The sequence below is a fragment of the Topomyia yanbarensis genome, chromosome 2 (genome assembly GCF_030247195.1).
Source record: "Topomyia yanbarensis strain Yona2022 chromosome 2, ASM3024719v1, whole genome shotgun sequence".
In the NCBI taxonomy this organism is placed as follows: Eukaryota; Metazoa; Arthropoda; class Insecta; order Diptera; family Culicidae; genus Topomyia; species Topomyia yanbarensis.
In genome coordinates this window covers 467,854,182-467,868,670 of record NC_080671.1, presented here as the reverse complement: position 1 = coordinate 467,868,670, position 14,489 = coordinate 467,854,182, and the positions used below count along the sequence as shown (strand labels likewise).

The 14,489-nt window shown below is 36.3% G+C and overlaps 1 protein-coding gene across 2 annotated transcripts in view; it reads left to right on the top strand.

Annotated features, from left to right (window-relative positions):
- The first annotated feature begins 426 nt into the window (after positions 1-426).
- LOC131686163 (uncharacterized) overlaps positions 427-14,489 on the top strand; it is a 215,034-nt gene continuing 200,971 nt past the window's right edge. The window contains exon 1 of one of the 2 annotated variants that reach the window (XM_058970362.1): positions 427-549. The gene's annotated coding sequence lies outside the window, so the exon portion shown is untranslated. The remainder of the gene's footprint in view (positions 550-14,489) is intronic. The other variant, XM_058970363.1, reaches the window with a different exon arrangement.

Genomic DNA, 14,489 nt, shown 5'->3' with positions numbered 1-14,489 from the left:
CATGCTAACAATTAATTTCATCGTTAGCCATCTCCCTCATCAAGGCCAACAACGCCAACAAAACTGGTACCTTTTCAGGACCACCATCATTTTTGTAAAGAATTATTTGAAATATTCCTCGCCCAAATCACCTTTTGTCCGAAAATTCCAATGAGTATTAACATATTTGAAGAACGTGTTCCTTATGTATTCTACATCTCTCCGGTTATGTCGCAGACATTACCCACCCATCTTTTTCTTGTTTGTGCATAAGGACACAAGACCTTACATAAAGTAGGGTTTTTGTTTTAGTGTTTCGGATTCTCCTCGTCAGTAACTAGCACCATCTGAATTTATGAATAGATTTTTTTCCGCACTCAATTAAATGTTCGTTTTATTTTCGGTTTCATGCATCCAACTTCATACGATGACGTAATAATCGCAGCCGAGCTAATGTGGAATAGGTTGGTCGATTTTGGGTCGCTATCCTGCCATCTTCCTCGATTGCTAACCGCTGACGAGTGCGGGAGAACAGCAGATATTCACAGAAAGTTGTGGTAGTCGTAAAGGGTAAGTAAAATTTTACAAAATTTTTATTATAGAAAATGTTATGAAACCTTACACGTACTAGTCATTACATATATACGCATGCATGCTCTTTCATACACGCTCTCTCTCATACACGCTCTCTCTCACTCTCATACACGCTCGCTCATACACGCTCTCTCTCTCTCATTACTCATACACATACATACGCATGCACGAGCATTCAAAAACCCACGCGAATATGAAAGCAACCATACGGTGATTCAAACGAACGGTGGGACAAAAAATATATTCCCACTCCGAACAACTTTTTGGGTACTATTTGGGTTCCAGAACAACTGTGCAAATTCTTAGCTCGATCAGTAAAACAATATTCTTTTGCGCCAACCGTTCAAAGTTTACATGGGATTTCGCATGGGAAAATTGACCCATTGCCTCCTAAAAATAAATCATTATGTGGTTTTTCTAGAATTTTACTCTCGAAGATCACGAATCGATCTGACGTTTCTAGTCTAGTCTAGTCTGCACAGCCAATACATGTAGGGATCTTGGAAAATTGCAGACGTTCGCCTACATTTTTTCTTGTCAATATTAATGTTTGTGGCACATATGGTATGTAACACAACCATTAAAGCGGCCAGGCAGCGTACAAGGAAGAAGATGAGTTAAAATTATACGGCAATCAAATTATTCATTTAATGAAGAATTTAATCAACGAATCATTTTGAACCTTAAATAAGGAAGAAACGTGGACAACCGTACCAACCGTTTCAGTTTAAAGGGGGTTCGGTAAATCGTTGGGAGTGACTTGGCTAAGAAGGTTAATGTCATTCCTTTGGTTCTAACTTCCTGGTATTGAGACCTGTCCTGGCTAATGAACCTAGGTTAAAGCGCCTTTACTCGCTCTTCACGAATCGATCTGATGCTTGTGGAAAAAGTTATTAAGCAGAAATCGATTGATGCTCTGACGTTTGATAAAATATTCATTTTTATAGCACGCCTGCTGTTAGTTGTCCAATTGTATGCAATTTGTGTCTTTTTGTGTCTAAATCAATGATCCGAACCGTTTGGTCACTTCACAAGGGTTTTGAGAGCTAAATTGAGGCTTCGTTTGTACACAATAAGAGAAAGTTATTTTTTTTGTTTATAATTCGACTATCAGCAGAAGTGATTCTATGAAAATTTAAATTTTTATCAATCTTTAGAGCATCAGTTGGCTTTTGCTTAATAACATATTCCACAAGCGTAGTTTTCAAGATTTTGTTTTATTGATAGATTTCCTATAGAAATCATACATCGATTAATTTTTAGGAGGCAATGGACGAGACGACTGTTGAGAGAATTATTTTGGAAAAGTCGATTGCAAAATCCCGTGTTAACTTTCAACCGTGGGCTCAAAAATATATTTTCACCAATCGAGCTTAATACATATGCCACATGATAAAACACACAGCATACAAACGCTCGTTGGTTTAGCAGTAATATAAACCTGGTCACAAATGCGAACACACAGTGGCGATCACTCACGTATACCAACGCCCGTTGTGATTAACTCTGCATGTTAGTCCCTTCGCATCTATAAACGCGGACTCAAGCGACACATTCCAGCGTTAGGGGACAACGTTTGCACGCTTTATGCAACTGTTAACAGCTTGTCGTTTGAAAAATCCTACGATGAACGCTCAAAACACTTAATTGAATACTTTAAAAGTCCTAACACAACGTTAATGTTATGGGTTCGATGTTTTTCAGGTTGTCATTTCATTCTGAGAGGTGAAAATGTCGCGTTAGGGGACAACAGAGCAAAATATTGATTTTCCAACCTACACTTGTATTTATCAAAAAACCTGCTCTATCTCAAACTTTAGAGCATCCATTTGTTCTAGGAATTTGATCATCGATAGTCACAGAACAATACTGTATACTTAGATTTTCGTGCCTTCATGAAATTTTTTTCACGACCGTTGCAAACGCTGCGTTAGGGGACAAAACCAAAATGAACACAAACGGTCGCATATGAAGTGTTGTCCCCTAACGCGACCAAAGTGTTTGTTGAAGCTCAAACAAAGCGAAGTATATTACCTCTAAACATGTAAATAACTCATAACAAAGATTTGAAATGCCAAACTAGATGTATTTCTAGTTTCACCTTCATGTGTATTTGACAAATGATATATACCACAGTGTGGCCCGGTATAGAAGAGATTGTAGACCACAATCGCCACTTTCTAATGGTCCGAAACAGGTGGTTTCAAGTAGTTTTGGTAAGATGAATACATTATTGACATCGGAAAATATATTAAATAAAATTAACTGTTTATTAGGGTGACTCAACAAATTTTTATTTTGTTGACCTAATAAATTTTTTCAAGCAATTTTAATGCGTTGACTTTGTTTTTTGACATTATAAATCTTCTTATCTTCTTCATTATCTTGAAAATTGAAATTGACTGTTGATTAGGGCAGATCAAAACACGTCATTAGGGTGGTTAAAAATAAACAAATGTTACACTGTAGCAACTCAGCAAAGGTAAGACTGTCAAACGATTATACTCAGTCATGCAGTTATGATATTTACATATTGTATATAATGTCGCGAAAAACCAGTAATACGGTTGAAGTAAAAATTTCGAAATAGAATATCGCCCTATCAGTTCAACCTCTGGCGTTTGTTCAACCGTTTCTACTCATAGATCTGCAAGAAGACACTTAATAGTTATGATTGCGGAAATTAATCAAAATGCAGCCGTTTTACGCGATTTTTGGAAAAGAAGGGAAACACGCAGCTTTTTGAAAATTTAGATATATTACAGTATAAAAAAATTTGTTAAAAATCTGCACACAATTGCGGTCTTATGGGTCAGCTGGCCGGCTTGTCACTGAATTATCTAAATGATAGAAAACTGGAGAATTTCGTGAAATTGTATCTTTTATTTGCGAATTCTGAGAAATGCTCGATAAAATTTTGACTTTAACGTGCTATAAAAACATTAAAAAGCTGTGTTAAACTACGATGTTTGGTTCATGTAGAAGAAAATCAATTCCGAAAAGACAAACCGTGGTTTGTTCCAAGTGGTCAATAATTATAAACTGTGAAGTCCCGTTTCAATTTTTTTCAAAAATTTCTCCACGGTGATTTAGTTGGAACTGTAAATCTCCGCCATCTTTTTATTTGTTCTGCTCCCAAGCCCAGTACGTTGGAAAAATTCGATCAAAAATGTCTATTTTCACGTAAAAGATGCAAATTTTCAAAAAAATCGCAAAACTTTGGTTTTAAACTGTGAAGTTCCGTTCCATTTTTTTTTTTTCAAAAATTCCTTCACGGTGATTTAGTTGAAACCCCAAATCCTTGCCATCTTTTTATTTGTGCTGCTACCAAGCCCAGTTCGATGGGAATTTTTTTTTCAATTGTAGGGCATTACAGTAAAATTTTCGATTTTCGAATCATTTTTTCAAAAAATTTCAAGTCCTTGGATCTAAAAAAAATTATAATTTGTTTTCAGCGGTTTTCGTTTGTTTTGAGACTAGATGCTGATGTTTCATGCTATTTTTAGAAATATTCCGACAATTTTTTTTCGATTTTCAACATTTCATGTACTCCCTTTGGATTTTTTCTTATATTATGAAAACAATATTCAAACGCCGCACCCCCTTAATGATGTCCGATTGAGCTAAAAACTTGCATAGATTACTTTTTCGATGTAATAAGCATTTTATGTAAGACTTTATGCGAAAATTTAAGATGACCATTTTCATTGATATCTTGCTTCTTGAACACCCCTAGTTCTCCATACAAACTTTGGTTTTAAACTGTGAAGCCCGGTTCCAATTTTTTCAATAATTTCTTCACCAGGGGTTTCCTGGGACCCAAAGCTTTCACCATTTTTTTTTCGATCTGCTCCCCAATCGTGTGTTGAACAGTGTTATCCCGTCAATTTTAAAGAATATTTAAGAGGACAAGTGAGTGTTATTCCCTATGACCAAATTCTTCCGTGCACTCTCATACTTGTTTGGCATATTGCGTTCCATTCCATATCGTTGAACCCTGTTCTGAAATTGTTGATTTATCCTTAGATAGTTTATCCATTGATAGATGTAATAAAAACTCGATTATTTTGCGATATTATAAGGTAGGCCTTCCCCTTAATGGCATACCCCCCCTCTCTTTCCACCCCTTAGGCCACTCATACCACTGCATGGCTGCGCTATTGCTGAAATAGGTTGCTTATATCTTTTATGTCTATATCCAGTTCTGTAGGCTCCCAAAGTATCTCTGCAGAAGGATTTACCGTAATGTAACGGAAAGCGCTAGGGGACAACACTTCAGTGCACCCCTGTGAAAGATCGATTTCAAAGTTTGTTATACACAAATAGCACATTTTTAGAAAGGTATTGATGAGTACTAATAGCTTCTGAAAATATTTCATAGATATAGTTCATTGTTTTCGTGAAAAATTGAAAAAAAACATGATTTTTGCGTTAGGGGACAACGCAAAAATGGTCAATTTTTGCCTCCCTTTTATCCGGCAATCCATTCACTCAAAAAATCTGCGTCCGAAGATGAAATCTTTGTACAATATATATATACAATAAAATGACATTTAAGATTACTTCAAATAAATTCTATTACGAACATACAGGCGTGGTACGGGAAAATCTATTCAATTATTAAAAACGAGTCTTAAATGTATTACTGGTTTTTATTGGCGAGCGTCAAAAAATTCTTTTTAAAAAAATCTGTATATCTATGATTTGGGAGCCTTACACCTATTCCAACATATTTCAGAACAACTTTTACTTATATTAGCAAATTTATTTTCATGAGGTAAGCGATACAAGTGCGTGGAATGTGTCAAGCGCGAACATATATAAACGCTCATTTCCACGCGATCATTAAATCTCCACGCCCCGTATACTTTATGTCACTGTCAGAATCGCGGCCTACTGCAATTGGCCTTTAAGCGGTCTCCTCATCAGTAAGCTTAAAAAATCGATTTTTTTGGCTTCAGATAGTAATTCTACTATCTGCAAATATTCTTGCAAAATTTCAAGTATGGCTGATTGACATCTCATGCCTGTAAGTTTTCTTTAATTTGATTTTTTTCCTTCTAAAATTTCAAAAGCACATTTTATGAAAACCATGTTATTCAAAATTCCGTGCACGATTACAAAAAAAAACTGTATACAGTTTAACACTGTTTTTTGATAGTTTAATTGTGCACAGATGGACCAAAAAATGTACTAAAAACTCATTTTACAATGTTATTACGCACTTACTACTAAAAAAGGCCAAACAATCGAGTTCTTCATTAAAAAATTACTACAATAAATCAACATAATAGTCTGCGCTGTACACAAAAGCCTTTCCAATAAAGAAGTATTGGTTTTTTGTTTCAGGTAATAATTACTGGCTGAATCTTTTGCGGAGTTTGAGTTGTCCGCGGCGCACACTGGCGGATCCAGCAGGAGGGCCCTGTGCTCCGGTCCCCATCCCCCACTGAAAATTTTTAACCAGTAGAAATTTTTTAAATTAGTTGCAAAATATTTCCAAACCATTTAATTTAAAGCGGAAATCAACTTCGAATGTAAGCAAAATGTGCCGATATAATCAATGTTTGCATGGTTTGCGTGGTGTGTGTGTGTTAACCTTCCAATCTCCCACTAGCTGGTAGTGATTTACAGAAAAAAGATGTTTGCATGTATTTAAACATTCATGCAAATAACTTGGTTCACGGATTTAGGAAGGTGTTAGCTCAATTGACTTTCCGATGACCCATTTCGTGTACAGTGCCAGACATGTTCCGAGGTCATCGTTCCATCAACTAGCCCCGCCTTACTGTAATGTTTGTATCAATTGGATTGTAACATTACAGTAAAACTTTCGATTCCATTTAAGCAGGAAATCGACGCGTATTTATTATAATGGTTCAATTTGTATATATAACATAACACATGTGTACTAGAACTTACCATTTTTTCAGTTTTCTACCTTCATTTATATCTTCCATTTATGTCTCCTTTAACTCTCATCCACATTTCTTGAATTCCTGCTTATTTAAGAAAGAAAAGGGGAAATAATAAAAAAGAACCGATAGACTCCGTGTTTTTCTCAGCTCTTCCGTTTCTCCTAGTCTGGTGTCACTGCCTGTTGGACTTGTGTAAGTTGTTCCATTGGAGATCTCCAAGGAGCTGTAATTGGAGGAAGATCTGACTTCTATCCAGAAGTATCAGTTTTTCACATTAATAGATTATATGTATACACTACAAAACAATCCCGTGTATAATGCAACAATTTTTTGAACATTTATAAACACATACACATATATACACATATGTATACATAAAACCGATTTAATCCACCCATCAGTGGGATGAGACACCTCTCATACATATAACTGTTGTATTATTCATTAAATTGCCAAACGCACGCAAAGTTGGCAAGCAACTATATGTGAGACAAGCACAGCCTCGAGTCCTGCACGTATAACACGTATAATAAACTGAATAAATTAAAAAACAATAACAAAACAAACTAAAAATCAAAACAATTATGAAGCAAAAAAAAGTTATTCATAAAATGGATAGAATGATCCATATAAATCAAATTAATAAAACAAATCAAATTAGCTCAAATGAAAATCAGACAATATTAGAAAAGTTATGAAATTAAGAGAGTAAACTAAGTTGTTTCTAGCTAACTAACTCTCATCCAATAACAAAAAGAGCTGACTAAGCCGAATTAATAAAATGAAGAAACTGAACAATATATGAACTGGGAAAAACTAACAATTTAATAAAATGATTAAAACAAATGAAACAAATAACATGAATAAAACAATAAAACAGTTATTGAATTAATAAGATAAATAATATGAATAATGTGGATAACACTAACCGCCATGTTTGAAAAATGCAAAAACAACCAAGTCCATTGCAGCCGCCAGGAAATTTGTCGTCCAAGTATTGAAATTGCCTTTAAATCGCATTCGCATTTGTTCCTAAGGGCAATTAGCACAGGCGAGTTGAGTCAAACGTCAAACTATTTAAATCGCCTGACGATCTTCGTCCGCATTTTTTTTGACCGAGTACTGACTCCATTCAGATATCCGAACCGGTTCCGGAATGAGTTTAACTGGGAATCAGTGAAATCGTTGCATCAACTAGTCAAGTTCAGATGGCGCTGTCGATGCTAAGTGGAAACATTTTTTTGGTAGCTCGCTCGAGTCGCGCACATACATAGTAAAATAATTGTGATGTGACGATAAAATCACTACGTCAAATTACACTATTCCAACGATATTTTTGCCTACCAACCTATAACACAACAGGAGAAACGACCTACCGAGCGATTAACTTCGATTTCCTATTAAATATACTATATTTCACTGCAAAATTTTGTAAACTATGGGAGGAACACAAAATCACTTCCGAGAGATTCGGCAGTGCTGCCACTCTTCATGTTTGCATGGTTTGCGTGGTTAACTAAAATCCCGTAGCCTACAAATGCACACGCAACTTGCTCTATACACATCGCTGATACTCCCTGTTGCTCTGCACGGCCACGGGACGATGTTGGTAGAGGAGACAGACTGTCGAGTGCTCGATGTGTTTGAGAGAAGAATTTGGCGCTCAATACTCCATAATGGATAATAGGACAGACACAGGAACCACAAGGTACTTATGTGTATAAATATGCTGATATTGGTTGGATAAAATACGACAGACTACTGTGGGCTGGACATGCAAAGTGAATACAATCAGGAACATGCGTGTGACGAGTGTACGGAGAGATTGACTCTGAAATAGTATATTATTGGGTATTCGATCAAGATACGGAATACCTGGATTGTTTGGTCCCAATGATTATTATGATTCATATAATTCAAATCATGCGGTAAAACAAAACATGCAAATAAAAATGTAAACGATGTAGTTAAAATATTGCACAAATACCGATTTAACGGTGGTGGTGGATTAAAGATTTTTTTGTTTATTGTATTAGGTCGGTTCGTTAAGATCCTGTTACTTCTAGATTTTCGATCTTCAAATCCTGCATCTCACTTCAGTACTATTACTCTAAAGTTTTCTGACATTTGGCAATCTTGAACTAACTAAAACAAAAAATATGACATAAAATTAGTCATTATTAGAGGAAAAAGTTCATCTTATATCAAACTATGCAATTTAGGATTTTGTTATCATTTCACCTGTTAATAGGCGAAAGAAAGTAAGCTTCGGTGGTCGTTTGGCATCAAAATGTAGCTTTAATTTATTCTTCTAGTGGCTGTCGGTTGCTTCAGCTATAAAACACTAAATACCCACTGTCAAACGAGATAAGATGCAGAACGAATTCCTTCAAAGGTGGGATGAATTAATTATTTTTTATTGTGGCTTGATTTACAGCCGGACATTTAAGTGCGCGGTTTCCAGCTGAAGTATGTATCGCATATCATTGCATTGTTTTTTTTGTTGAACCGAGCCGACGCAAGGGAAACAAAAGCTGCAGTCTTCGTCAAATCGGACGCCCGCGCGTTTCGTAGAGATTTAGTCCCTTTCGTATGCTCGCGGTAGCATTCAACTGTTTGAAAAGGAAAGATGCTACCTCCGGAACTGTCGCCCGTAATGTAGGTTGAAGGTTTTTTTTCGTGATTTTAGACTTGGTCGCAGTTGCGCTGGACCTGGGTCTATTGTTTTGTTCATGCTTTGTACGTCACGATCTCTTTTATGTAAAATTTGTTAACTATGAATAGTTTTTAAAGAAGGTGGGAAAATTTCAAACTCCGTTGAGAAGGTTTTTTGGATAAGCTAATTAGATTCACTTTTGCACCATCCCCTGTAAAAGAAAATCAGTGTTTTTGACACTTGGGGATCGAGTTGTCCGACATGCAAAAGAAAGTTGAAGTTGGACCTCAAGTTAAGTAGAGTACACCTTTATGGACAATCTTTGAAGGGTTTTTTTTCTTGGCAAAAGCCATCTGCGCCCTTGGAAACAAACAGAAGCGCTCAGGAGGTAAAGTGTGTAAAATAATTGATTTTTTTTACGTTCTGGCGGATTACGTTGATTCAGTTTACATTTGCTTGGAGCTGCTATTTGGATTTTTACGGCTTTGCAAAGTTGTTGCGATCCAGTAACAACTAGTAATTATATGGAATTCCACCTAGATATTGACTATGCTATAAAATATCTATGTGCGGAGTTCATCCCCTGAAGGTAGTGTAATTTAGGTCATTATGCGTCTTATGAAAACTGATAACTGGTTTGTATTCGCCATTGAGACATTAAAATGACTAACTGCGCTATTATCATATTGGTAAAATATCAGAAGTAACGAAACTAGCCTGCTTTATACAATTATGATTTTAAAGTTTGTTGAACTAATTCAATTATTTACTTTATTATCTTGTCAACGATTCAGATTTTGTGTCACCATCTCACACTACTGCGAAATCTGTATAAACTTCATAATTAAAATAGGAAATTTGATGTGAAGGTTGATTGATAACGTGGCCATTCTGTTGTGCGTGATTGGGGGAGAAGGGCTGCTTCTGTTGTTTGTTATTTGTTCAGTCTGTCCTCACCCTCGTTCTCGCGTACGTTCATGTCGTTGGCGCTAGGGCAGTTTTGGTTTTCACTGTGGGTTGTTTTTTATACTTGTTGTATTTCTAAGCGATTTAGGTATATGGTATATGATTTAGGTATATGGTTTAAGGTTATCGAGTATTATTGTTTGATCGGCTGTCTGGAGTGTAGCCTGCGTAGGCCGTTAGTAAGAATGTGTCGTAGTAGATCTATTTTGTTTAGCAGTTTTAGCGCATGATTTACCGTGATGTGCCGTTTGGTTGCAGAACGTAGCACGTGGGCGTCTTTCCAGTGTATGTGGGTGACACCTTAAGCTGCTTTTCATTTGAAGGTCAAGTAAGAAGTAATAGGTTGGTTCAACTGCATTTTATCTACACGAACTCCGTTGTGAAAGCAAGAAAAAAAGGTTCTTTAAGTGACTTACGCACCGGATACCACTTCTCCGTATTACAGAATGAATTTTTGAATGTAGGGGAGATTGGAGCCAGTTTACAGTTTTTTTGGTTTCCTTTTTGCCGCTTTGATTTGGATAGATCGTGCAAAACACGTCGCATAAAAGAGCAGACTGTTGGCAACATCTCGGATTTTTTTTCAAATTATTTATTTTATTGTCTTTGCTTTTCTAAACAATAATGTATATAGCGGACAACCCGCAAACTTTCCCCAACCCCTTTGAGGAGAACGATTTTTTGAGTGATTTAACTGGCCAAGAAGTGATTTGTGCCCAACGAATTACTCACGACGAGAATGGTAACCATGTCAACAAGCCCGTATTACTCAAATCTGCTGCTGCACTTTGGTTGTTTAAGCTACGGTCATGCTTGAGTCGTTGTCCTGGTTCGCAGAACTGCTCTGCTGAGCATCAGACCGGGGAGTGCAAGGAAGCAGCATACTGCCTGAATTGCGTGGGACCATCTTGTCCAAATAGCTGTCAATGCGCTATCTACAAATAAGAATTGCAAGTAATAAGAGTCAAGGTATACCATAACATTACATACCCGGAAGCACGTAAAGGCTTTGTAGGTAGAGGAAGCTACACGATAGTCACAGCACAACCAAAATCGATCGGCTGAAATGTATCGAACTAAAGAAAAAGTTAAGAAAAAAGAAGCGCAGATGAACCATCTCTTGGCAGCGACTAAAGAAAGTAATTAATAAATGACTAAATGTCAGCATACATTCAAAACATCAGAGTACGAAACGAGCAATCTCCAACAACGAGAGAACCACGAACGACGCTGCAAATAGCACCATCGACTATGCAAGTCCGTACCAGATCACCAGCTAGGACGGATTCAAAACGAGAAGATAGTAGCAAAAAACGAAACGGCAAATTATTTTAGAGAATCGGAAGTCTCGCCTAAAAGACGAAGCCCGCCACCGAAGAAAACCACTGCCGAGGATTTAGAGTACCTACTCTGATAAAAAGGCGAACATGTTGAGATTGAATAACACCAGCCGAACCAGTGAAAAGTGCATTACCCCTCCACTATCAGAAGTTGGAACGCACACTGATAATATAAATTCGTAAATATAATGAAATCGATCGTGCAATACACGAATTCGTTCGTCGTTTTCTGCAACGATTCCTGATTCCTGATGTCTATCTGTGTATGTGTTCGTCTGAGTATTTGTGACATATGGGTCAGGGAATGGATGCAGAACTGGCTTATATGATAGAATAGTGGGTAATCCTTCATTGGATCACTTTTTATCGGTGTTCAATTCGTGCATTCGATTCGACTCATTCGGATTGGATAAATGAATCATCCATTCCCGGTCAGCATAGCATGAGAAATTTTTAACGGAATGCAATTGTCGTTAATAATAAATCTATATCATTTTCTGGCATTTAGACGATTGCAAGTAGTTTTATTGCATGTTACATGTGTGTTGTTCAAATAATACTCAATAATAATACTAACTCTTCTCTTTATTTCATTTTGTTTTATTTATTTTCGGTCTCATGCGTCACATTCCTATGATGACCTTTCCGAGCTCATTCATCAAAAAGGGTAACATTGCTGCCAAAAATGACTATTCACTACCATCAGACGTCGCCAGGTTTTAGAAGAATTGAGATGTACTCTCATACTCAATTGAATCAGATAAGTAGGAACGACCAAAAACTGCAAGTAGCATATTACACATGTCTTATTTTAACACATTAAATATTATTTGTATTAACTTATTATTTACAGGTAACACACATATCTCAACACACAACACTTTCCATACACACCTAAACATTCAAACTCGCAAATATACAAATGCTCGACAGGTGACTGGGCCAAGTGCATTCACTCGTAGGATCATTTCGATGATCGCCTCGATTCTACGAAACCAGTGCACAATTAAGCTGACATAACAGAGCTTTCACCATTCATTCAAATTCAATCCGAACGAACCACAATACAGTTCAGTAAAACGCTTGCCTTCACCCCAACCGAATGAATTGCCTCTATGGATACCGAAGCAACAACACGAGGAAACAGAAACAGGAACGAATATATCCACACACGCTTGCATTGAGTTCTACAAGATGACGACACGAATGAACTCATGATGAATGAAGTTCATGTTTGACAATTCTCGGTGGTTTGTTTACGTTGTCAGTTGCGTGAGTGCGAGTGCAACGGGTGCTCATCTGTTACATTCGAACTCGCGTAACTCCCATGTAAACAAACCACCGAGAATTGTCAAAAAAAAATTCATTCAGCTCATTTTGTGGGGTTATGTCGGTTGGTGTAAAACCTAATAAGCACGTATCATTATAATGATGAACAGTTGTGAGTATCATTGAGAGAGAGGATATCAGTATTCTCTTCTCTCTTGAATAGTGGTCCCTCTTTGCTTGGTTGATTATTTGATGAAATTGGTTCAAGAACATACAAGCTGTTGAATCATTCAGATTCATTGTGTAATGCTGAATCTGAATATAAAATTCTTCTGGGCATATTAGCGGTTTTCAGTGTCTTTCGCTACGTCAGTTAAGAACATATAGCTTGTGGAGCGAACATTAGGCAACAGGTACCGCTTATTTAATTCTGCTGAGGTTTGAGGGGAAAAAATTTGAACTTGTGTTCACGATGCTTTATAAATTTAGGGAAATCGTGGATATTCAAACATCGATATGCATTTCAGTTCAGTTTTTGGATGTTGATTCCTCAGATGATTCACATATAGGTTCAATTTTTTTCTAACATTGTATCTCTAGCTTACGAATATTTGGAATTTTATAATCGTGAACCAAACGCTGGTTGTAAGTTATTCGCTTTTAACAAGGACAATATGTGTTTCAAACTATGTATGATGTACTACATTCTTTTCCTAAATGTTGTACGGACAGGTATAATGTTAACAAATATATTATTAACCACAAATTTGATGAGCAAGATTTAAGACTCCTGATTAAATTGGATACCTACTAACGGACTGCTTAAAATGTGCGGCATATTGTGGAATATTTAATAATCAGAAAATTACTTCGAGCTTTGTCTAAAGTTGAGCAGGATTAGTAAAATTACACATGCCTTTCAATCTGTGGGAAGAAATTAGTATCCCGCTTTAATGCTTTAGTGATCTGGACATATTAATTCGCTGCAATTATTCCGAGCTTGGCGAACAAAGTTTTATTCAGAATATCCTCCAAATGAATCTTGACAGTTGACAGAGCCTTTATTCTAAGTTACCCGAGATTTTTTTTGCAACCAGGCAACCAAAAATGTTTTCAAATTTTGTTAAATGGAAAAAATCACGCTATATTTTTTTCCTATTCCATCAACATTACTATCCTATCATTCAAAATTTGTCAACTGGTTAATAAAAACATGACACAATTTAACAAATTTCATTCATGGACATTTAAATCAAACACGATTTACGAAATTCATAGTCATGTGAAATTAAAATTAAATCTAAAACATTTTTGATGCTCGTATATGTCAGGAGCAGAACACGTAAATTTTTACAATTTTTTCTAGTTCGGTGTTATACTAGAAAGCCCCCCTGAGTTGAACTTGAACCACGACTGGCTTATGAATATTTTAAAATATATTGTATTCCATAAGACAAATTGTTTTTGGTTTAATAATTGAATGTCTTCCAAAACTCGTTGAAATGTAATATGCAAAAGTATTATGCGTATTAATGATTTTTTCAGAATCGATAATTTACTTTTTCTAAAGTTGCAAAAGTTTTTCTGTGATTGTTTTTTTCTGGTCAAGTCTCCCCACCGCGGGAGCCTTGACCAAGGCGTGGGGAGCTTGACCAAGAGAATTTTGAAATATCAGAACAAAAAACAAGGGCATATAATATACTGTAATCTTTTCTTCCCATATTGTTGAGGTTCTTAGTTAAAAATATGAAACGATTGCATTTCATG